This window comes from Canis lupus, chromosome 5, assembly GCF_048164855.1.
Source record: "Canis lupus baileyi chromosome 5, mCanLup2.hap1, whole genome shotgun sequence".
Taxonomy (NCBI): Eukaryota; Metazoa; Chordata; class Mammalia; order Carnivora; family Canidae; genus Canis; species Canis lupus.
In genome coordinates this window covers 20163168-20186776 of record NC_132842.1, presented here as the reverse complement: position 1 = coordinate 20186776, position 23609 = coordinate 20163168, and the positions used below count along the sequence as shown (strand labels likewise).

The following is a 23609-nucleotide window of genomic DNA, read 5'->3' as shown; positions in this document are numbered from 1 at the left end:
GACATGTGCAGTCTCTGTGCAGGCCATTAAGAGACAGCTTAAGCAGGACTTTTCTCCTCTTTTTTTTTTTTTAATAATAAATTTATTTTTTGTTGGTGTTCAATTTACCAACATACAGAATAACACCCAGTGCTCATCCTGTCAAGTGCCCCCCTCAGTGCCCATCACCCATTCACCCCATCCCCTGCCCTCCTCCCCTTCCACCACCCCTAGTTCCTCTTGATGCCAAATCAACTGTATTAGTTTCCCGTTACTACCCTAACAAATTATCACAAAATTAGTGGCTTATAGCTGCATTTATCCCTGCTGACCACTTGATTTTTTGCCCAGTGAGACCCATTTGAGACTTCTTACAGTTCTAGAAGTCAAACATCACCATGGCATCTTTAACCTTTATCTGACTCTGACCTTACTGCCCCCTTTATTCATATATGAGAACCTTTGTGATAACACTGGGCACACTCAGATAATACCGAATAATCTCCCCATCTCAAGGTAAATTACTGGCAGCCTTAATTCCATCCACAACCTTAATCCTCCCCTTGTGATACAATGTAACACATTCATAGGTTCAGAAGATTAAGACATCTTTGACAGTCTAGTATTATGCTTGCTGTATTAACTGAGCCTGGAGTTCAACAAATGAGAATTCCAGATGCATCCCTGTGCATATCCTATCAAATTTTCTGAATTCTAAAACCAAAAATAAACTTTTACAAGATTTTAGACAGACAATATAGTAATTTATACACACATACACCCCTATAAGATTGGCATTAAGTTCATCTGTGGAATGAACATGGAAGCTGATGGACATCTGCAGACTTCTGCAGCAAAGAACACCCCTGCCATCCAAGAAACATGTATCCATCTAAGATAGCATTCACTCATCCAGGAAGGTAAAGATATTTGTTTATGAATATACAGGATTCCAAAAACATTCTATGAGCCTCATCCAAGGACAATATTATTCAAGGCAAAGATTTTTAGTCAAACAATAAAATATTCACAATAGAGCTCAGAAGATAAAGATAGAATGGGAAAGCAAGTGGTCAGTAACCAGCCCTGAAATATACAAATCATTAAATCTAAATGAAGAATGATTGTATCTGAAGATTAGAAATTAGAGGCCTGGGATGCCTGGGTGCCTTAGTGGGTTAAGCATCTGCCTTTGGCTCAGGTCATGACACCGGAGTCCTAGGATCAAGCCCCACATTAGGCGCCCTGCTCAGTGGAGAGTCTACTTGACCCTCACCCTTTGCCCCTCCCCTCACTTATTTTCTAATAAATAAATAAAATCTTGAAAAAATAAAAAAGATATTATGGATGCTTGAGTGGCTCAGCAGTTGAGCATCTGCCTTCAGCTCAGGGCGTGATCCTGAGGTCCTGGGATCGAGTCCTGCATCAGGTTCCCCAAGGGGAGCCTGCTTCTCCCTCTGCCTATGTCTCTGCCTCTCTGTGTCTCTCATGAATAAATAAATAAAATCTTTAGAAAAAAAGAAGTTAAAAGTTTATTTGACTGGCCTCAGTGACAAAAATATAATTTACAGTTTTAATTGATAAGAAGCCTTGAGAGAAAAACTAGTCTTGATGATATAAGTCTTCTAGGGTTGTATTGATATTGCTTCTCTTAGCAAGACAAGAAAGAGAACAAAGAAAAATATTTCCATCCTGGTGACTACTAGAGTACTCTAAATAAGCAAAGAAATAAACAGTGCTGGAAACTACCTAGAAGAGTTCACAGTATTCAAGATTAAACTAGATCAGAGACGTTGTCCTTAAGTTTACTGACAGTTATAAGAAAAAGCAAGACATGTTGAGAAATATAAGTATTTGACAATCATATAATGTAAATATATGATTTAAATATAATGGTTTAACCACAAAGCTTGAAAACATTGTTATAGGAAATTGATTTTGTTCACTTCAGCTGTAAATTAACTTATCAGACTTGTGATAAATAATCTACCACTCAGAATGTGAACTTTCTGGTCTTGTGAAAATGAATCCACCACACGGCATGTTCTATTTTTTTTAAAGCTTTTTTTTTTAACCAGTTCTCTTCCCAACAGCTATTCAACAGAATAGCACTAATTTAAGCTGCCTCTGATAGATCTTATTCAAATACAACACAAAGTTTTCTGTCTTCCACACACTGCAAGTGAAATGCTAATAATAGTTTTGTACTAAAAATTATAAATTCAGCAAGATCTAGGAGTTGAGGGAATAGGAAAAGATTAAGTAAAGTGATAAGTACCTTCTTTCTGGCTGCGTGGAGGAATGCAGTGGAGAAATAGAGTATCTGAACTATAAAGGAATAGTATCTTGCTTCCATATAATAGTAAAAAAAAATAATGCTTAATTATGAATGTTTTTGTTCCCAAAGGGAAAGAAAATGAATTCATTTCTAAAAGGTGAAATTTTAATGACCATGTTCTTTGATCATAATCAAATAAAATTGGATATAAAAATGCACATATGTCTCTATTACTCAGAAAAGAAATTCACTTCTAAATACATCTTTGGCTAGAAGAGAAAAATAAAAATGAAGTCATGAACGACACAGAGAAAGCAATGAGAGGGAGAGAACTGCATTCTAAAATCTCTGGCACACAGTGAAAACTGTACTTAGTGGAAAATTATAACCTGGAATGATGTGTCTGGGATTCCCAACATCACCCACAGGCTTGATGATTCACTGGGACTCACAAGACCCAGAAAAACGATTATATTCACAGCTATGGTTTATTGCAGGGACAAGTAATGGATTAAAATTGGCAAAGAGAAAAGGTGCATGGGATGAAGTCCAGAAGAAACCAGATGCAAGTTTTCGGGTCACCTCTCCTAGGAGAATCACAAAGATATACTTAAGTCTCCTGGCAACGATGTGTGACAGCACATGCAAAGTGTTGTCAACCTGCGAAGCACACCTGGCCTTGGTGTTGTGGGTTTTTATTGGGAGTCAGAAACATAGGCACACGGTATCTGCATGACTGACCTCAGCTACTTAGGTTCTAGCCTCGCAGAGCAAAAACACGTATTCACAAAAAAATCACACTGTTAGCATAAAGCATCTGATTAAGCTGGTAACACATGGCCCAAGGCTTTAGGCATGCAAAAATGCTCTGACCCAGCAGAATATTCTAAGGTTTCAAAGCTCATCTCCCAGGAGTCAGCAAAGGGCCAATTCCAAAGACAGGTCTTTCTTGTCAGTGCGCAGTTTGAGCAGCCAGCCTTGCTGAGTTAGCATTTTCCTGCACAAACGCCATCATGATTTTAGACAACAAAATTTAAAAATGTAAAGACAAACAGTGTATGTTCTCATTCATTTGGGGAATATAAATAACAGTGAAAGTGAATATAAGGGAAGGGAGAAGAAATGTGTGGGAAATATCAGAAAGGGAGACAGAACATACAGACTCCTAACTCTGGGAAATGAACTAGGGGTGGTGGAAGGGGAGGAGGGCGGGGGGTGGGGGTGAGTGGGTGACGGGCACTGAGGGGGACACTTGACGGGATGAGCACTGGGTGTTATTCTGTATGTTGGTAAATTGAACACCAATAAAAAATTAATTTATTAAAAAAAGAAATTAGAATAATTTAATAATAAATAATAAAAAATTAATTTATTAAAAAAAGAAATTAGAAACAAAATAAAAAAGATAACACAGCAGAAAAAGGAATTAAGATAACAAAAAGCAATAGAAAAAGAAAAACCCACAAGAGATGGGATGTAACCCAAAGCCAATTCTTCCAAAAGACCAATAAAATAAACAAACTCTTATGAGCTCAATCAAGAAAAAGAACATACATTATAACCGATGTCACAGAAATAAAAAGGATCATGAGACTAACATGAACAATTATATGCCAACAAATTAGAAAAGAGAAGAAATGGGTAAATTCCTAGAAACATACAATTTATACCGAGACTGAATTGTGAAGAAATAAGAACGCTTGACCAGACCAATCATTAGTAAGGAGACTGGATCAATAAGCAAAAACAACCTTCCAACAAAGAAAAGACTAGATGGCTTCACTGGTGATTTCTACTACATATTTAAAGAAGAATTAAACCAATACCTCTTAAAGTCTTCCCAAAAAATTGAAGAGGGAGAACTTCCAAACTCATTTTATGAGGCCAGCATTACTCTGATACCAAAACCAGACAAAGACACTATGAGGAAATAAAACTACAGGCCAATATTCCTGACAGTGAAGATTGATGCAAAAATCCTCAAAAAAATACCAGCAAAATGAATTCAATAGCAAATTAAAAGGATCATACACCACGACCAACTGGAATTTATCCCTGAGATGCAAAGATGGTTCAACGTTTATAAGTCACTTAACAGATTGAAAGATAAAAATCACATGATCATGCATCATTCCACATGCAGGAAAAGCATCTGGCAAAGTTCAACATCCTTTAATGATGAAAACTCTCAATAAACTACATATAGAAAGAATGTACCTCAACACAATAAAGGTTTGTGAACAGCCTAACCTATTATCACACTAAATAGTGAAAAACCAAAAGCTCCAAAAGCTTTTACTCTAAGATCTGGAACAAGTCAAGAATTCCCACTCTTGCTACTTCTATTCAACATACTATTGGAAGTCCTAACACAACAGAAAAAAAGGCAATGTAAGGCATTGAAGTTGGAAAGGAAGAAGTAAAATTATTTGTTTATAGATGACATGATCATATACAGAGAGAGAAAATCCTAAAGACTCCACCAAAAACTAAATAAATAAAACTTAGAACTAAATAAATACAGTAAAGTTGCAAGATACAAAATCAACGTAAAAAAATACACCAACAACAAATTATCTGAAAGAGAAATTAAGAAAACAATCCCATCCACAATAGCATAAAAAGAATAAAATACTCAGGAATAAACTTCACAAAAGAGATTAAAGTTTTAAACCAGCAACTACAAATCAGTGATGAAAGAAATTAAAGAAGACAAATGAATGGAGAGACATTCTGTGTTTGTGGATGGGAAGATTTAATATTGTTAAAATATCCATACTATGCAGAGTGATCTACAAATTCAGTGCAATCCCTATTAAAATACCACTGGCATTTTTATTTTTATTTTTATTTTTATTTTTTTTAATTTTTATTTATTTATGATAGTCACAGAGAGAGAGAGAGAGAGGCAGAGACACAGGCAGAGGGAGAAGCAGGCTCCATGCACTGGGAGCCCGATGTGGGATTCGATCCTGGGTCTCCAGAATCACGCCCTGGGCCAAAGGCAGGCGCCAAACCGCTGCGCCACCCAGGGATCCCCCCACTGGCATTTTTAATAGAAAAAAAAAAAACCCATGAAATTCCTATGGGCCCACAAAAGATTCCAACTAGCCAAAGCAATCTTGAGAAAGAACAAAGCTGAAAGCATCACACTTCCTGATTTCAAAACATATTACAAAGCTATAGTAATTAAAACAATATGATCTGAAACTAATATAACACTGTATGTTAACTATACTCAAATTAAACAAAAAAATAAAGAAAAAAATTAAAACAGTATGGTACTGGCATAAAAATAGGCCAGTGGAACATAAAAGCCCCCCAAAAAAGCCACGTGTATTCAGTGAACTGATCTTTAACAAGGGTGCCAAGAATACACAATGGAGAAAGGCGAGTGTCCTCAACCAATGGTGCTGGGATAATTAGAAATCCAAGTGCAAAAGAATGGAAATGGATCCTTATCTTACACTATATGCAAAAATCAACACAAAATGAAGACCTACATGTAAGATCTAAAACTATAAAATTCCTAGAATAAAACATGTGACAAACTTCACGAAGTTGGTCTTGGCAATGATTTCTTGGATTTGACAACAAAGCATAAGCAACAGAAGCAAAATCGGGTATGTGCAATTACATCAAATTAAGACTTCTGCACAGCACCATCATAAGAGAAATCATCAGAGCAAAAAGACAACCTACAGAATGAGAGAAAAATATTTGCAAACCATATATTTGATAATATCCAAAATATACAAAGAATTCCTACAGACTCAATAGCAAAAAACCCAAATAGCCCACTTTAAAAAATGGGCAAAGGAATGAGTAGAGGTTTCTCCAAAGAAGATATACACATGGCCAAAAGGCATCTGAAAAGATGCTCAACATCACTACTCATCAGGGAAATGTAAGTCACATCATAATAAGCTATCACCTTACACCTGTTAGGATGGCTATTATTTTTAAAAGATAATAAATGTCAGGGAGGATGAGAAGAAATTGGAACCATTGTAACATTCTTTTTGGGAATATAAAGTGGTATAGCTACTATGGTAAGCAGTATGGTAGCTAAATTAAAAATACAACTACCATTTAATCCAGCAATCTCACTTTGGGTAGTTATTCGAAAGAATTGAAAAAAAGTATCTCAAAGAGATATTAGCCCTCTCGTGTTCGTTGCAGCACTTACACATAACCAAGATATGGAAACAAACTAAAATGTCCCATGATGGATGAATGGATAAAGAAAATGTGGTATATACATACAATGGAATATTATTCAGCCTTAAAAAGAAGGAAATCCTGACACATGCAACAACAAGGATGGACTTGGGGGACATTATGTTAAGGGAAAGAGTCCAGTCATGGAAGGACAAATACTACATGATCCTATTACATGAGATATCTAAAACAGTCAAACTCATACAAGCAGAAGGTATATTGGTGGTTACTAGGGGCTTAGGGGTGGGGGAAATGGGTAGTTGTTGTTCAATACATATAAAGCTTCAGTTACGCAAGATGAACAAGTTCTAGAGATCTGCTCCACAACCTAATGCCTATAGCTAACAATGTTATACGCTAAAAAGTTTCTTAAGAAAGTAGATCTCAAGTGTTTTTACCACAAAAAATATGATGTAGGGGTAAAAGGAAACTTGTGGATGTGATGAAGATGTTTATTACCCTGACTGTGGTGATGGTTTCAGAAGTGTATGTGTATGTTCAAAGTCACCAAATGTATACATTAAATATTTGGAATTTTTTTGTAAATTAATTATACCACAATAAAGCTGTTTTAAAAACCAGATCAAGAGCTTCCAAGAAAAAGAGAACAAAAATGTACAAGATTAGGACTAAGGAAAACATGAAAAATAGATAACAAAGATGAAGTAATTTTAAGAAAATGTTAGATATAATTCATAGCAATCAAGTTCAAAGCCTAAAGAAAATGTACATATTTTGGGTCAAATGTAAGCTGCCTATATTGATCCCAAATGATGTGAATACCATACATAGACAAATTACTATAGAAAAGACTGCAAAGATGATTAAAGATTTACCATAAAAGAGACAGTAGCGGGATCCCTGGATGGCGCAGCGGTTTGGCTCCTGCCTTTGGCCCAGGGCGCGATCCTGGAGACCCGGGATCGAAACCCACGTCGGGCTCCCGGTGCATGGAGCCTGCTTCTCCCTCTGCCTGTGTCTCTGCCTCTCTCTCTCTCTCTCTCTCTCTCTGTCTGTCGCTCATGAATAAATAAATAAAAATTTAAAAAATAGGGCAAAAAAAAAAAAAAGACAGTAGTGCCAGGTATTGTTACAGCTGAGTTCCAAAAATAAAATCTTGAATTTTGGTATTTAAACAATTCTAGATCAGATGAAAATATTAAAAGCTTCCAAAATCCTTTTAGGAAGCAATCCTAACTTCTATTTAAAAACTGATAAAGGTGATATAAAAAGAAAAGGAAATATCTTACATAAATATAACCAATCTTACATAAATAGAAATACAAAATATTCTACTAGAAATGGAATCCAGCAACCTTTTCAAAGGAATAAAACATTATAATCAAGCTAGATTTGTTTCATAAATTCATGGATGCTTTACTATCATAGTATCTATCAACATAATTCATTATATTAACAAGTTAGAGGAGAGAAAGCATCTGTCATGACAATGGATGATGAAAAGTCAGTTGATAAAATAAAACAACTTAGTCTAATAAAATTCTAAATAATGTAGGAATAGAAGAGAACCATATAAGTCAGATAAATTCTGTTTACAAAAAGCAATAGGAAACATTATCCTAAATGATGCTAAGGCCACTTTCATTAAAATCAGGAACAAGGTGAGGATGCCCATCACTCATATTAATATGGAATGTTGCTTTAGAAGTCCTGATAAATACAAAATACCAGAAAAACACATTGGTAATGTATCTGCAAAGAAGAGAGAAAAGTTTTTGTTGTTCACACTGTATACCTAGAAAACTCAAAACCCCTAGTTGAAAAAAAAAATCTGTTAGCCCTGGGTGTTATATGTTGGCAAATTGAATTTAAATTTAAAAAGAAAAAAGAAATAGATTTTAAAAGACCATTGAAAAATCTGTTAGATTAATAAGGGAATTGGTTGAGGTGTATAGATATAAGAAAAACATACAAAAATCCCTATAGTAATAATTATGTCTATGTCATAGCAACAGCTAGAAATTTAGATAGGGAAAATTGCATTCACAATTGTATCAAAAGTTGAAAATATGTGGAATAAATTTTTTCTAACAAAGAACCTATAATAAAAACTATAAAGTTTTATTCAAAGATGTAAAGCTAAAACACAATGAACTAAGGGAACTAAGGATATAGTATCAGAAGATGTGACAATGTCACCTCTCAAACAATTAATTTGTAATTGCAATTCCCATGAGTGTAATTTTTAAAATTTAATTTAAACAACCTAAAGTTTATATGAAAGAACAAGTGTTTGAGATTAGTTGAAAGATGATTAAAAAGAAGAGGTGACACTTGACTAAGTATTTTAAAGTTGTAATCAAAACATTGTTATTTGTATTTGATTAGACAAACAGATTGGTGAAACAGCATCGACTCCCCAGATAGATATATATCTCATTGGGTAGGATAAATGGGAGTTTAATATAATATTCAATTCACGGGAAAGAAAAGATGATTTAATAAATAGCACTGACATAACTGGCTCTCCATACTTTTGGCCATGGGTCAGGTCTGAGTCTGTTGGGTCTCAAATTCATTCCTTGTCTTTTGGCTACTCTACTTTGAATAGCAGGGACTGGGACCTGCAGGCTGCATTTTCCTGTACCCTCGACAAATGGTCTGGCTGGATTCCAGTCAGTGATAGGCGACGGGGGTGTCTGGAAATCAAGACAGAAGGAAAAGACAAGGCATTTCTCTGCCTCAGGTGGCAACTCCAGCAGCAGCTGTGTCTTTTCTTTTTCCATAGTTTCAGCCCTTGTAAGACAGGTCTTCTGGGGAATCAAGCTTCAATCAAGAAAATGTACCAACAGACAATTCCTAAAAGACAATACAAATTGACTACCTTTTAGGCCAGGTTCCCCTAGACACAGACTCTGGGACACAGAGTCTGGCCTACTTGGGAGTGGGAGAGTAAGACAGGGAAGTTAAGGAGCCAGTAAAAAGTACACAATTAAGTAAATCACCATTTTTAGACGCTGGAGCTTAATGTAGCTGGGGAACTCTGGGGAAATATCATAGACATAGAGTTCAGAGTTATTCTGCTCAAGTTATCTCATCAGTCACTGGTAGAGGATTGCTTCCAGTGAGCATTTCATTTCCCAACATTTTGTTTTGTCATGTGTATGGGCCACGTGGATCCTAGCAGCCAAACAAAGCCCTCTCTCAAAGAAATGCAAGTGTTGGCACATAAAGGTCCAGCTGGCATTCACAGAGAAGGTTAAGTGTGAGATGATAGGTCAGGACACTAATGTTATTGGCCACAACTATCAAACACAAAAATCAGTCCCATTGTCCTAGTAGACAGGAAAATGCAAATTAAAATAATAGGTGTCATTGGACCCCATAATATATGGCAACCATAATATTCCTTTATTGGAGGAATAAAACAGATACCTACTGCTGGTGGCCCATCAGGGAAAAGGTTCTCTTATATTTGGTAGTAGAAATATGAAATGCTGAAATCTTTTGGAAAGCAATCTGATAGTATCCATTAAAATTCAAAGTGTGTGTATAAAAACAAAACAAAACAAAACAAAGTGTGTGTGTATAAATTTGCGTATATACATAATTTATATGCATATAAATAGTATTAGTATTCTCAATCCTGGACTCCATCATGGCCATCTCATAGAAATAAGTGCTGTGGTTTATAGGAATATATGTTCAGAATTATTTTTAATAATTTTTGGTTTTTTTAAGAATTTGTTTATAAGATGTTATTTATTTATTTGAGAGACAGTATGTGAGCATGAGCAGGGGTGGGGCAGAGAGAGAGGGAAAAGCAGACCCCCCACTGAGTCAGGAACCCAACATGAGGCTCAATCCCAAGATAGAGATCATGACCTGAGCCAAAGTCAGACACTTAACCGTCTAAGTCATCCAGGCACCCTATATGTTCAGAATTATTTTTTTAAGATTTTATTTATTTATTTGAGAGAAAGAGATAGAGGAACAGGTAAAAGGCAGAGGGAGAGGGAGGAGCAGACTCCCCAGTGAGCAGGGAGCCCAACACAGAGCTTGATCCCAGGACCTGGAGATCATGACCCAAGCTGAAGGCAGACACTTAACCAACTGAGCCACCCAGGTACCCTTGTTCAGAATTATTTTTTAAAAATTGTAGAAGTTAAAAAAAAGTAAGTGCCCATCAATAGCAAAATGGCTAAAGAAATATTGACACCTCCATACCATCTACCCTTGTGCAATAATTTAAAAATGGTAGCAAGAGGATCAAACCCAGAAGCATTCTCTCAATGTATTCAGTGAGAAGCTCAGATCTAGAGAAGTGTATATGATTCTCTGTTTAGTAAAAAACAAATTTAAACATTTGTGTATATGTTTATATAAAACATGGAGAAAGGTACAGAAGATTACACAGCAAATTGTTATGACAGTTAACCAGCTGGTAGTGTGGAGAGATGGGAATAATACCAATATTTGGGAGGGAAGAAAAAAAGAAAGAGAGAGAGAGAGAAAAGGAGATTCCCATGATTTAACATCTAACATGACTTAAACATGTGACATTTATGTATTGTTTTATACATATATGGTTATAAATGGACTTTCGAAAGTCTCCAAAATTAAGTGGTGTAGGGTCACTATAAGAGGGCTCCTCCTTACACTTCTGAGTATAAATTTTAATTAAAATGTATTGTACATGTGTTGTGTGATGAGAATCAAACAAAATGTTTTAGAAATAAAGGAAAAGCAAATATACACATCTATGTATTTATATATAAGGCCAAGTAGTACATTTTACCTTCTCCAAGCTAGAATTTCTCAAAAAAAAAAAAAAAAAGGCTAATTCTGTGAGGTATGTCTTAGGTATAGTTGAATTAAGAACTCCCTGATCAATGGGATCCCTGGGTGGCTCAGCGGTTTAGCGCCTGCCTTTGGCCCAGGGTGCAATCTTGGAGTCCCGGGATCAAGTCCCGCATTGGGCTCCGGCATGGAGCCTGCTTCTCCCTCCTCCTGTGTCTCTGCCTCTCTCTCTCTCTCTCTCTCTCTCTCTCTGTCTGTCTATCATAAATAAATAAATAAATAAATAAATAAATAAATAAATAAATAAATCTTAAAAAAAATTCTAAAAAAAAAAAAAAAAAAGAAAAGAAAAAAAGAACTCCCTGATCAAGAGGTTTAGGAAACACCGAGATAAAGTTGAATGTCTTTCCTTGGGACTTCCAAAATCTTCCGTGTGCTAACACTCATGGTGAGTCCCCAGTATAGGATAAGGTGCAAAATGTTTGTTGATCATGTTTAACCACACAACTCCCTGCCATTTGGGGGGAGTAAGGAGCACTTTGAGACTTCAGTATTCTCTGGATCTTCTCTAAAAAAAGGGAAAGCTACTGAAGTTTTTTGAGCAAGTGAGTAAATGTTTTAGGAAAATTAATGTAGAGTGATGTGCTAGACACTAATGGTTTCTCTTCTCAAAGACATAAATCCCAGCCTGGTAGCTGAATATTTCACAGGCTGAGATCATTACTGGAACATTTTTTTCTTCACTTTGTCACTTGGCTGCCCCCAGTAATTTATGTAACTTCACAACCTGTAGTTTCCTTATCTGTGGAATAGGAAGAGGAGGAGAAAAGAGATTCATATAAACTAACTGTTAGAATACCAGGTAGGAAAGAGGCGTCCTGGAATCTCACTGATGAATTTTGCTATAATTGGTGTTGAAATAAATGGAGCATCACTAGAGCAGTCTTAATGAATGATATTAGCATTCATTATTATAAACCATTCATACTTTTTTCAAAGATTTATTTCTTGGGGCACCTGGGTGGCTCAGTGGTTAAGCATCTATCTTTGGCTCAGGTCATGATCCTGGGGTCCTGGGATTGAGTCCTGCATCAGGCTTCCCATAGGGAGCCTGCTTCTCCCTCTGCCTGTGTCTTGCCTCTCCGTGATAAATAAATACAATCTTTAAAAAGAGAGAGATTTATTTATTTTAGAGAGAGAGTGAAAGCGGGGTAGGGGCAGAGGGAGAAGGCAAGAGAGCATCTCAAGCAGACTTGGAGCTCAACCCTGACACGAAGTTTGATCTCACCATCCTGAGATCATGACCTGAGCCAAAGCCAAGAGTCGAATGCTTAACTGACTGAGTCACCCAGGCATTCCATTCATACTTATTTTTAAATATGCTGAACTTTATTATTATTAATATCTAGTTTGTAGAGAATGCAAAAGGTCCTTTATCTCTGTAGGCTTTTCTAATTCCTACACATAAATGGACTGATCTCTTTCCTGAATCTTCCAAGCCCTTTAACTTTAGGTATCAGTTCTGGCTTTCCAGGAAACATAAAACTAGAAATGCAAAAGATTTAGTAGGAGAATCACCTGTGAAAGGTGAAGAGCTGGGGGTAAGAGTTGACAGAGACTTCAGACCAGATGTGAACCTGGTATCCGTGAAAGGAAAGGCAGGAGGACTGGATAGAAGAGCCTCAGACTCCAGGGCAGCTCTGTGAAAATCTCACCAGGCTGGGGAGCCCTAGAGCAAAGATGGTATGTTAGAGTCCTGCATTGGGCAGAAATGGCTTTGTGCTAGGATCCCATCCCTCTGGTCAGTGACTGGCCAGGGAGGGCATGGCCTCCGCAGTGTGTCCTGAAGGTATGAGCTGCAGCCCATTAACTAACTACACCCCCTGCCACAGATTCCTTACAGAAGGAAGACCTGCGATCTGCACAGCACACTATGGCCAATGCACTTCCTATTTCATATGCCATGTCTCACTTCCAGTCTCTGTTGGAGTTATTAACTATGTATCTTACTTCCCTAACTAGCTTGTTAGGTTCTTGAAGGTAAGGTCCCCATCTGATTTATTCTTGGAAATGCACCAAGCTATGGCATACTTGGAAGGGCCTGGAGACTCGTAACACGAAACAAATCATCAGTAATTTATTTCTGCAGTAGTAATCATTTCTCTAATACATAATGCCTCATGGCATGAAGTCAAGGCTTCCTGAGCTACTGCAATTATTCAATCGGTTGCCCTTGGCACATTTTGAGTACAACAGTTTACTATCCTGACAGCACCCTCTTATTTACTCAGGAGTTAAAGTTTTCACCCGCTTCCCAAACACTTTTCCTTCTTTGACAGTGGCATGAGGTTAACTAGTCCAATAATCTGTGCTAGTGTGTACTTAGTCCACATCACATTTCCAACCCACTCAGCGCAGCATTTCATCTGACGCTTATGCTTGTATAACGTTCGTTTGATACATTTATCAGATTTACCATGCACCTGCTAAGAGTTCGAGTTCAGCGAAGAGTTGGCACCGACTACAGAAGACACTCGATAAATGTTCCTACTTTGAACAAACCAAATTCAACTTTTCCTTCTTGTGACATGGTAGGTGTACTATACAAATAGGCAAAAATAGACTGCTGCTCTGTATACCCCTGGCAGGTCTGAAGTCCCTTCCCCATCAACCATGCTTTAGAAGAAAATATATGGGGTCAGTACTGCTGGGGTGTCTCATTGGTATTTCCCTTTTAAACCAAAATATAAGCATTATTCTTTAACAGGTGATTAAGAGCTGCCAGTTTGAGGACATCATAGAAAAAATGAGAAGGTAAGAAGCCATAATTCTTCTTTATAATCTCACGTCCATGTTATTCACTCTGGTCAAATTGCTTTTCGTAGCACTACTCTTACTGTTTTGTCATATCAGAATCAGCTAAAAATACCAGAAAGAGGCTTACATACACTCAGACATACATATACGCATAGAAAGGAAGATTTCCTTTAAGCTACTCTATTTTGGAAGGACAGGGGCACCGGAGGGATTAACATCTAGCCTGAGAAAAGAGGGAAGAACTACCTGTTTCCTGAGAGCGATTTTACTTAAAAAAGAAACATTTATTCTTTCATTTTCCCCAGTTGCTTGCATTGCCTTACGAAATTATGAATCGATCAATATTTTTCAATTTCCACTAAATCATTTATAACACCGAGGACCCACTACAGAAAGGAGATCCAGGCTAGAATTGTTACAATGGCCCCCAATAAAGATCCCATGAGCTGAAATGTGTGAATGCCCGAGGCTTTACAAGCCGAAGCCGGAGCAAGTGAATAGAAGAATCTCTTCCACTGTTTATTGGAGGGTGTAAAGTCCCCACATTGAGGAGGTAAGAATTGCATCCCCCTACCAACGAATAGGAGTACTGAGCCCTGAGCAAACCACTGGATCCTCAGAAAGCTTTGAAAGTCAGAAGCTGCGGATTCCTACCAGCTCCCATTTAGCAATCACAGGGCTCGGTTTCATCCTTAATGATCCCGTTATGGCCATTTTAGGAGGAGCGGTGCCAATTTTTCGACCATCCAGAATTTATGGTTTGTGAGTGGCATTCTGTGTACGAGAAAGCTGCAGCCACCGGAGCAGAGGCACTCCCACGGGCTGCTGTCAGCCTTCCTCACCCCACTGGACACCCCCAGCTCCAGCCAACCTCACCGCCCCTGAACTGCAGAGAACAGTCACACCAAATCATCACTTGGAAACCTGAAATTCCATGAGTCCTGCATTTCAGGAGGAGAGCAAATCTGATTTAGCCACAGTCCAACTTATTAGGGGAGCGTGGTGATTATGAAAATTCTGACCCCAATAGCCACCCTCTTCTTTAAAAAAAAAATCACAATCCTTTAAGAAAATAAGACTCGGCCTCCCTCCTTCATCCCCCAACTGTTTGTTCTGCACCTTGTGAATGAAGTCAGATAACATATTGGAGAAAATCTCTTGGCGGCAAGATTGAGCTGTAGACCTCGGTGGCCTGAAACATTATCATCTCACCTCTCGTTCTGTGGTCTGATTGAAATGAGCTTTGGAGATTGCGGTGTGGTCCCTAGAGGGCCCTACAGGCTAGTAAATCTATAGCACAAAGCCATTGCATGTATGAGTTCGTGCTGATTTTATGGGACAGCCTGTTTCCATTTAGACAGGTTCAACACCACAGAGCAGTCCCTGCTTTCTTCCTTGTGAGATTACATGCAGAACCATTTTTGCACAGAGTCCTCCACCTGGTATTTCCCTTATTACTTTTGTTTTCCCAGAATCATTAAAAATCTGTTTCCTGATGACAGCAAACATTTCACCCTCTGTTCACCTTCACTTCTCCTTGCAGGACAAAAGTGTCTTAGCTAGGAAAGCAGCTGGTTCAAAGTGTGTTCTTTTATTTTGGTTATAAAGGAGAATTACAAGGCTCCAACAATGAATAACCAGCCTCCAGAGTGTCACCTCGCGGGGAACTGTATCATCGACTCAACAGGCCTCACATTTCTGCCCATCGATGAATTAAACATTTTTATTTTTTTGGTATGTAATTTCTGGGAAATCCAAATGGGTTTAATGGGAAAATAAATTAAAAGAAAGGCCTTGAAGTCTTACTTCTTTGGGCTGTGTTAGTGTGGGAGAAATCCTAAAAGAGATGACTAGTTTATTGAAAATTTATTAAAATCTCTAATAACATTTATTATGACAATGATGATGGCAGGAAGAGCTTAACTATTCCTTTAGGATTTATACGCAAAAAAAAAAAAAAAGGATTTATATTCAACCGAACCCAGGTAGTGAAAAGTAAGTATAAGACGGTGATTCAAAGAACTGTTGTTGACTGGGGGCGCCTGGGTGGCTCAGTGGTTGAGTGTCTGCCTTAGGCACAGGGTGAGAGAGATCCCGGGGTCCTGGGATTGAGTCCTGCATCGGGCTCCCTGCAGGGAGCCTGCTTCTCCCTCTGCCTATGTCTCTGCCTCTCTCTTTCTGTGTCTCTCATGAATAAATTAAAAAAAAATCTTTAAAAAAAACCCACAAGGAATTGCTGATTGGTACTCTCCACAGTAAGCTCAGTGGCAAAACTCAACATTATGGATTTTGGATTCACACAGACTCAGTCCAAATCCTGCTAGTTCCTCCTATTATTAACAGTTTGGCTACATTATTTACCTTCTGAATGTGTTTCCTTATTTTTGGAATGGCGGTTGAGGTATATATATATTAGGGTGTCTGTTGAGCCCACAGAAGTACCCTTTCTCTTAGTACTCCCCTCCTCGGACTAGGGTGGAAGTGGCCGTGCTATGAGTGATGACCTGGAATGGATGTCTGACCCAAACCCAAGCTGTCGGATTTTCACCCTGAAAGTTACCACTGAGAAGGAGTAGCAGACACAGGGTCTCTGCTTGTGTCTGGAACCGGAGAATGAGAGAATGGGATGGGCAGAGAAAGACAGCAAAGAGAAAGGACTCTTAGAAGCCTGATATAGAAGAAGTCAGTGTGGTTCTGAAACACGTAGTAGTGACTGAAGAAGTGGTTGTCTTCATTCTGAGGGTTTTTCATCTCTTGCCTAAGCTCATCTATGAGGCCAAATTGCGTGTAATATAGTACATTTTAGTGAATTTCCTTTCTTGTTGTACACAGTGAATTGCCTGCAAATAGAAATCAAAATACCCGGAGTGTCTGGGTGGCTCAGTCAGTTAATGCCCAAATCTTGATCTCAGCTCAGGTCTTGATCTCAGGATTGTGAGTTCAAGCCCTGCCTTGGATTCCACACTGGGCATAGAGCCTACATGAAAAGAAAAATGAAAATAACCATACTACCTACAGAAATAATTGTACCTGAGGATAAGGGCAATCGCGAATGTAAGTAAAATGGTAGTTACATTCAGTAAATGGGAGTTGTTGTTACAAAGTCACTCTGAGCAAAATGAGAAGCACTTAGAGTGAAGCCCAATATTACAGAGAGATTATAAAGGATGTTAATGGAGGAAAACAGTAAATTGGTAGAAAATGTAATTGTTTTGGGGATGCAAGCCCACGTGCATATTTGTAGACAAAGATGATATGGCTTCATCACATAGCGAATTTATGATTACTATTATAGGGGCAGTGAATACCAACTAATGAAGATTACATTAGATTTCATTACATGCTTATTCTATTTATATAATCATTAAATAAATTGGCAATTACAAGTTGTATTTATGAGTGCTGAAAATGTCAAGAAACTACAGAGCAGCAGCATTTAATACTTTAAAATCATGTTTGGTTAGTGGCAGTCTTAAAATAATTTTTTTGGGTCTTACCTCTTCCAGCCTCAGGTCAGTTCAAAAGGAGGGGCTTGTGTACATTTTGAGTCACCAGATTTACAATTTCGCTCTACTTCCTTCCATCTCTGTCTCAAGCTAGCCAATTCTTGCCCAAGCTCATCTCTTGCTTGAAATCCTTTCCTAAATATAAGTGGTAACAACTAACATTCCTAATGTGTTCTCCAAATTCTTGCCTTTGAGCTAGAGTTTCAGTGGCATGTGGTCATCTTTCCTCTACCAAATTTTACCATTTTACCATACACATACACACACTGTTTTACCAATTTTATGGTTAGGTACTTAGAAAAAACCAGAAGGCTGAGTTAGGGGTCATTAACAGGAGAATTCTTTAACAAGGAGCATGATAGACTATAATATAGAAATTCACTTCTTTCCAAAAAGAGGACCTCACTCTGCCTTCCCAATGCCAGTAAGATTTTGAACAGTGACTCTGCTGTGTGTCTCACTCTTTTCTTTTCTCTTTCAGAGATTTCATTACATTTATTCTGACCCTGAGGATGGGGGCATACAGGTTACTCACCTTTTCATTCACAGGTCCCCAAAATGCTGAGAGCCTCATCTGGTCCTTAGGGAGAAGACTGCTCATCACCCAGAAACTATGATCTCTAAGTTCTATTCAATGACTGAGATGAGATGTGGGATTGTCCTCCTGTGGGGAGAGAAATATGTTCTATGTGTGGAGGAAGTGTGCAAAAGAGGTGCCTTATTCCAAGAGACTTCCAGCTGTTCACCCAAACCTGTTTCTTTTCCTTTCTCTACATCAAGATGACGTTTCTTACCCTTCTGTGTGGGGGATTCTACCAATGACCCGTGATTACAAATGAGAGGCGTCATATTCAGATCTGGCCCATAAAAAGCCCTCAGATCTATACTCCTCTATCTCTATCCTCTTTCTGTTGGATAGATATAAATGGACAAGTTTTAGAATCACACATCGAAGACACAGAATATGAAGTGCAACAAGTCAGAGCCTCAGAGTAACTGATGGCTTGGAGGTTGACTCCCAGTCAGAAACTCCTACTAAATTTACAAAACTTAGAAATAAACACCAACATCATTCGAAACATTCTACATCTTGAGATATGCTTGCTAGCCCTACCCTAAACCACACTTCAATATTTCCACTTCATTTAACATCTTGATAAAGTTTCCTGATAAAAGTAAATGTGCTGCCTTTCAGAAATTTCCTGAAATGCAAATGGCACGAGAGTTAAATGTATCCTACCTAGCAACGGTCCATGAAATTAAATATCTGGAGACATTCATTAGACAAATGTGGTGTTTTAGAATTTGCATTAATGAAAGCACAGAAGCATGTTCAGCACATCTTTATTATTCTGGAACATAAATACTAAAATATCAATAATAGGTACACACTTTTAAGGAAATGATCAATAATGAACCAAACACATCTTTATGGCTCTTCAAGGATTTAAGCACAAAGCATAGTCACTGAAATGTCTTAATGCTAGATTTATACTTTAATAGGAAGCATAAATGCATTAATTTTGCTTTTTTTCAAATATTAACATTTTAAAAATCTAGCCATTCTAGTCTATCTCTGAAGCCAGCTACTATTAATTTACTCTGAAGTATACAATTTATTATAGATTTCTAAAACCTATGGAAAGTTACTACTAAAAAGTCCATTACACTGTAACAAAAAAAAAAAAAAAGTAGAAACACAGGGTACCTACTAAAATTCTTCCATTCAGAAATAAAAAAGACAATCATCTATATTACCCCCCAAAAAAGTATAAGACAGTTCATAATGTTGTCTTGATTAATCACAATGTATATAGCAGAGAAGTCCCTTTAAATATGTAATATTCACTTATTTCATTAGGAGTTACATTTGTGTATCATTAGCTTCTAGAATTTTCTCACTAACACTTTGAAAAGATAAAAAAGAATTTTTATGAGATAATCATCCTCCTCATCTTGTCCTCATCATAATAGCAATGCTGCAAGCACTGAATCCTTGCGTACTTACCACTTTACGTGGATCTTCATGCACTCTTCCTCATAGCCCTATGGTTAGGTACTGTTAATAATAACTGCACAACTCCAGGGGGCACCACTCATCTACTGGTCTATATAAATGGTGCCTCTTGGAGTTGTGTAATACACAGCCTCCAATGCCATATGTGGTGGTCTTGACTTTTATTATTCTCACATTAGAGAAGAGAAAACTGAGGTTTATAAAGAGAGACGAGAAAAAACATTAAAGAAAATGAAATCTATACCAGAGGCCTTCTTGGCTTTAAGAGTAGGATTCAAATTAATTCGTTTTGAAAAGACAAATAACACTTGCGCTGCTGCTAAGTATTAGAGCAATGAAATTAAGTTTGGCAAGAGTCTATAACCCCTGCCTATTCCTGGGCCTCTGCCCCTAAGTGAATGATGAAAAACCATCTCCTAACCAGCAACCAGGTAGTCAGGACCCCTCTCCTGTGTTCCTCTAGCTCTCTGGGCATTTCTCTCTGATCACATCACTGTCATTCTTTAACATGCTATTCTTTCCCTGGGATATGAGTTTCTTATAGGTAAATTGTCCCACCTTTGTAGCTCTAGAAACCAGTGCAGGATAGACATTCTGTAGGTTTGGGGAGAATTAATGAAGGGGACATTAGTTTTCATATACAACTGAATGCTAGATTTTTACAATTGCTTTTCTATTGGTCACATTGGAGAACCAAAACGTCAACACATTTCAGCGATCAAGCTGAAAGGAAATGGAGGAAAATGTTATTTGATAATCAAAGACAGCTTTCTTAAAGAATTTCCTTATCATGAAATCCCAGGAGTTGAACTACAGATGGCATCTGGCAAAAAACAGTATCACGGGTCTCGAATGAAGACAATTTTAACAGTAAAAAACAATATGTTCTTCTAGAGTTCCAATTGCTCATTTCCTCAAGTTTGGGCTCATTTGAGCTCTTAGATTATTTAATGTTGAAGGAAAAAATATTTATTTACAGTTAGAGTCACCTACTTGTGAATATTTTTCAGGCAACTGGAAGAAACAATTAGCTGTATTTAAAATGATTTCAAGTGCTATTGAGCTGCTGGAGTGTCCTTTTCCAGGTTAGTTTGTTCTTATCTTGGACAGAATGCTTTCCACCCGTTTGTTGATTTTTGGAATGAAGAAAAGAACTGCAGGGATGAGGACAACAAACACTAGAGAATATGCATCCCTGATGCCTCTTCTCTCATCTGGCAGACGATGAAGCAAAGACAGGGAGTCATACTGAAATTTGGTGGGTCAGATACAGAGAAGAGACTTTGGAAACTTCAAGAATAGAACACCTTTAAGCTTGGAGATCTTAGACATAGGAAAAACAAAACTAGAATATCACTGTCTACTCAGGAATCTATTATATGAAGTGTCTGGGGCAAGACAGCAGCAATGTTTAGTGTCAGAAATGTCATTTCCTACTGCTTGTGATTAAACAAAAGTGCTCGGCAATCTCGGATGTCTCAGAGATTGGCAAGTCATACCTCTAAAATGTCTACTACTGTACGTACACTCTTACTGTATATCTACTAAGGAACATGAATAAAAGTCAAATTTGTCACTTGCACTAGAATAATGAGGAGACATTGGTTTGTTTTTATCTTGCCTTGCAAAGGTGATGATGTTGAGAGATTACAAAATGCTAGCAGGTGCACGGCTCACCTCAGGAAATTTTATGAAGTCAGGAAGGTCAGGATTCATTGGTTTCAACATGTGTTACGAAGAGGAGAGTAAAACTTCCTTAGAATACATGCCATAGGAGCTTTCAGAGTTCCGTGCTCAAGGAAATATTTAAAGCAGTCTTGACATTCTGCTGGAAGTCTGGGCCGTAAAGATGGGGAAGCCATAACAATTCTGGTCTTCAGTCATAATCCTTAGAAAGTTTGCGACAAAATAAACTACTTTAAAGTGTTCCTAAGGCATACAGAAATCAGAGATTTTTGAAGACCCAAGGATTCTGTTTTGTTTGAGTCACTACAGTAACTCATTGAATAATACTGTGGAAGATGAAACCTGCTGACTATCATTTCTTACTCAGTTTCTAATTTCTATGCAGAGGCCACACAGGCTATTAAAAAGTTGGCTCAAAATGAGTTATAATAATGAGAATTTTGTGAACTGTTTTCAGACTGCATTCACCGACAACTCAAAATAACACTTGCTGGCTGACTACGAATATGCCAAAGTACAGCATAAACTAGAAAACAATGTTCTCAGGAATGAAATCAATGCACTGGCTCAAAGGTTATATATATATGTAACTAACAGTCTCGCTCTTCATCCAGATCAGGGAAACAATTTAGCATATCTGATTGAGAAGAAAATTTGCTTCCCGAAATCCCTTACAAATTATATTTAGCTTATGTAAGAGAACAACCTTGTTCTTACACAATACAAGCTGATTTAGGGTAAGAGATTATGGTAAATTCACTGTACCCTCCAATCAATTGTTGATTCCACATGGTGGCATAGATAAGGTACTCGTTATACTATTCTTGCTCATTTTCTGTAAGTTTGAAGTATTTAAAAGTAAAAAGCTTAAAAATGCAATTTCTTCCAACTTCCATTGCTTAGCTGTATAATCTGGTTCAAGTTTCTGGCTTTTTAGAAACTCCAAAGTTCTTGTTTACAAAATGAGGATAATACTGGCAAGAACATCAAAGAATTCAATGAAATAATCCATAACTAAAAAAAAAAGCTAGTGAAGGTTTACTACAAATCTGAAAAATTATTTTCTACTTATGCTTGGCTATGCATTTTGATTTTGGCCAATTATAAATAGCTTAGTACCTACATGACATCCACTATGATAATAGAATATGCTGATATTATCTTTATTAAATGGCCATCACTTCTTAATGATACCCAGGTTTTGGAAATGCAAACATTTTAAAGTAGTCTATTATTGAAGTGCTCTGTTTAGTTATAAAACAAGTATATACATCCAAAGGTAGTTATTAAATGAAATCAAATGGATTGGGAATTTATCTGAAATGAAACTTTCTTTAGAAACAGTGTGGAATTTTTAGCGGTTTCTCAAAAAAAAAAAAAATAGAGAGACAAAAAAAAAAAAAAAAAACCAGGAAACAAATGTTTCCTTGTTTTTCTAAGTGCAGTCAAAATGTTAATCATTATTTTTGTCTTTTATAAACAGTGAAGTCATTTGCTGTTATCAATGTGTCATGGCAGTAGGAGAAATATTTTATCAACAGAGAAAATAAATACCAACACCTCCTCTTGAGTAAGTGGATACCAACGTTGTCATTAGGACCAATGCTATTTTTCACCTAATGGACTATTTTCCTGATTCTCGTGAGAGCGATAATTACTCTAGCAACTTCAATGTCTAACTTTCATTCTACTTAGAAATATTTTGACAAACTGACAAGAGTTAAATATGCTGCAACAGTGAATAGGTTCCTTTTGTCTTTATCATACTGAACACATTATTCTGTGAAGATATTTTGAGGGGCAGGTACCTCTATCCAATTTCTTAGCATAGGAAAAGGAAATTAAATATATTCACAGCCCCAAAAGGAAGTTGGTAATAGAATGGACTGGGGGAGAAGATGGGGCTGACCACACAGTCTTTTAATTTTGTGCCCTTTCAAAAGCTGCACATTCATGAATACAAAATCCATTCACTGTGACAATAGAAAACATTCAAAATCCAAGCCAATTCTCATAACTTTTTGTCCAATGAGACTAGGTATACTGTTCTCTCGAATCTCAAGAGAGGTGGAAATATTGCATCTCTGGCTAAGAATGTTTAAAGCCCAAACTTTAAGCTTTTGACTGAATTATATGGTACAGCCCCCACTGAATCCTGCTTATGAAATTCCAATTTCAAAGAAACTGGGGAATCACACATGTTTGAACTGGATTCTTCTGATAATAAATGAGAATACACTAGGACTATGTGGGGGGAAACAGGACATGAATGTTCAATAAGCAATTGCCTTACTGATGCAAAATGGAAATAAGCATTTTCTGCAGAGATGTTTATTACTAGAGG

At 37.3% G+C, this 23609-nt stretch overlaps 1 long non-coding RNA gene across 1 annotated transcript in view; it reads left to right on the top strand.

Moving 5' to 3' along the window:
- Positions 1-23609, top strand: part of LOC140633311 (uncharacterized) — a 51533-nt gene that overhangs the window by 18069 nt on the left and 9855 nt on the right. Inside the window, exons 2-4 of the long non-coding RNA XR_012030931.1 lie at positions 13710-13830; positions 14007-14053; positions 22749-22835. This is a non-coding gene — a long non-coding RNA (uncharacterized lncRNA). The remainder of the gene's footprint in view (positions 1-13709; positions 13831-14006; positions 14054-22748; positions 22836-23609) is intronic.